The sequence below is a fragment of the Condylura cristata genome, unplaced genomic scaffold (assembly GCF_000260355.1).
Source record: "Condylura cristata isolate star-nosed mole 26May11 unplaced genomic scaffold, ConCri1.0 scaffold00013, whole genome shotgun sequence".
Lineage (NCBI taxonomy): Eukaryota > Metazoa > Chordata > Mammalia > Eulipotyphla > Talpidae > Condylura > Condylura cristata.
In genome coordinates, this window is record NW_004567114.1 from 713,096 (window position 1) to 715,931 (window position 2,836).

Genomic DNA, 2,836 nt, shown 5'->3' on the forward strand with positions numbered 1-2,836 from the left:
CCACTCTCCACTCCCCTGCCTTCCTCTCCTCTCAGCTGCGGTGTGGGGCAGCTGGGCCCCAGAGCCTAAATTAGGACTTGGTGGCCCCGCCGTGGTTTCCTGTGGTCCCGACTTCCCACTGGCGCTGTCTGGCCGGGACAGGCTCCCCCAACGTCCCCTCCTCCAGGAAGTCTTCCCAGAGCTGCCCTCTGCTTCAACTGAGCTAGCCCCACCCCTCAGGGGGAGCCTCCAGCAGCCCCCTGCGGACTTCCCCTAGCGGGAGACTGTGCTCTCCGAACCCCCCCCACAACCAGAACAATTGCTGTAAGGCCTGGATGCTGCCCACAGTCCCTAAGGGAGGGGCCACTTCACAGGCGGGGTAAAAAGGCTGAGTAACTTGTCTAAGGTCACGTAGTCAGTGTGCCAGAGTGGGGCTGGGATTTAAACCAGAGAACCTGGCTCCCGAGAGCCCACGCGGGTTTAAACTAAAGGAACACGTAGGAAGGAGAAGTGATGAGGCAAGGAGTTCCCCTCCTCCCGGCCCACAGTGCTGTGCTGGCTGTGCGGGCCCCAGGGCAGCCCCTGCCCCTCTTTTGACCCCAGGCAACTTCTCCTTCAGGCTGAGCACCAGGGTGCGGGGAGGAGACACTGCCTGACCACTTGGTATTTCCCTGTGCCGACTCTGGAGATGGCCCTGGAACCCGGCCCTGCCCCCACGCACTAATTCTGCCTGCTCAGCCAGGAGCTGTGGGTGCTGTGAGGGGCCCACCTGGCTGAGCAGGCCCAGATCTGTAATGAAAGCCCAGAACGGGGCAGAATGGCCTGTGGGTGCCCCATCCTCCTCCGGGGCCAGGTGCTCCCCACCCTCCTCAGGGCTGGTGGTTAATGTGTAGCCAGGTGTGATTTCTGAGGAACCTGGACCACAGGCCGACGGGGTGATGTCACCGGCTTCTCACCTGACGCTGCTAAACCGGCTCCTGTGGGCCTTGGGGAACATGGGCACCCACAGAGAGGGCTGGTCTGCTGGGGGCGCTGTGCTTCTGGCCGGTGGAGGCTGGCACCCTTCGGGCCCTCCTGACTGTCCCCTGCTCTGGGACCACCGTCGCCCCCGTCACAGCTCTGACCACTGGGTCTGCAGGAGTCCAGTCTGGGCTCCTCCTGGGGGTTCCCGTAAGCACAGAGCCCAGCACTCCAGAGCTGTGGGATTGCCCCACCTCTCACCTGGCACCTCTGGTGCCCACCTGCATTTCCCTCTGCTTATGTGCTCACTGCGGGAGGCTGAGGATTGCTGGCCCAAGCCTGAGCAAGACAGCCCAGCTTCCTGGTGCCCTCTCCAGGCTGGACCTGGCTGCGGAGGGAGAGGGAATGCTGACCCTTCCCTCCCTGCACCCCTGAGCTGGTCAGCTCCTAAGAGGCTAGCAGGTGGGGGAGGGGGGTTGTGGGAGAGGCACTGTAGGACAAAGACAAAGAGGAAGCCCTGGGCCCACCCCCACCCCCAGGGCCCTGAAAGTCCTGAGAGGCCAGCAGTTTCCAGAAACAGAAACTCGAGCCCATGAGGGGCAGTGGGGAGGGCAGCTGCAGATATTTCTACAATAGGGGAAGGGGCTGTGGGGGGCAGGGGTGCCGGAATCCCGGAATAGGGGACACCTGCTGTCTGGCCCAGGCCACTTGCCTGTCACAGCTTTGCCTTACACGGGCTTGTTTTACTGGTCTAAAATACCCCAACAGGTCAAAGCACGCCCCGGCTGGGCAAGGGAAGAGGCAGGAGACCCTGCTGGGTGACCCCCAGGATAGCCAGGCCAGACCACACCCCCTGCTCACAAGCCTGCTGAGTCTCTCCTCCTCTGGGTCTTGTCCCAGTGCCCTCTGCTCAGGGCCACAGACACCCCGGGCTCCTGCCCGGCCCGTCCAGGAGTGCCCATCTCCTGGCCCGTTTCCTTCCCCTGGCAGCAGCACTGGCTCGTCTTGCTGCACTGAGCTCTCGCACAGACGCAGCAGGGACTTGGGCAAACGTGCACTTCCTGATCCATGGGTGACGACAGCACAGGGCGGACGCCGGCCGGGAGAGGCCAGTGCGCTTGTTCACAGCTGCGTACTATGCCACCTGGGCCGGGCCTTCTTGCCCCTGCCTCCCCCAGGGCTGGGCATGGAGTTGGAGAGTCGGACAGCCAGGTGTGCCCGGATGCCTGTTTCCCACTGTGCCCTCAGGTCTCCAGCAGAGAGAGGCGAGTCTGTCCTCCCTCAGTGAGTTCCTGGAGGTGGCATGGGGGTCATGGGGCACCAGCATTTTACATAAATACTGCCAAAGACCTCTCTAGAAAGGATGTAGCAATTCACAGTTGCAGGCAGCGTGTGAACGCCTGTCTCCTCACATTCCAGCCCATAGCCAGCACTGGCCCGTGCCAGCCTTTCATGTTTTGCCAACCAGGGTGTGCTGGGGGTGGATGAGACAATCGCTGTCCCTGTGCTTTGCAGAACCCCATTTTTAGTGCGTTTCTTTCTTTCTTTTTTTTAAACTTTCACATAAGCTTGTTGTTTGTTATGTTTCCTCCCATGGTTGCTGGGAGTCTCTGGGGCCTGCTTTGGGGGTGGGGTGGGGAGATAACACTGTCCCCTGAAGAGGGCCCTCTGGGGAGACTACCTTCCCCAGCGCCATGAGGAGGTGTTCCCGCACCTACCAGGAGCAGCTGGACTCAGGGTCCAGGGATCAGGCACCTCAGAGCCCTGGGGGTTGGCCAAGGTCAAGGCACCCCCGGCTGTGAGATCGGTGGCAGCCAGACTGCACCTCGCCTCGCACACGCTTTCTTTCCTCTGCACCAAGATCACCCGGGAGATGCCTGCAGACACCTTGAGGAAG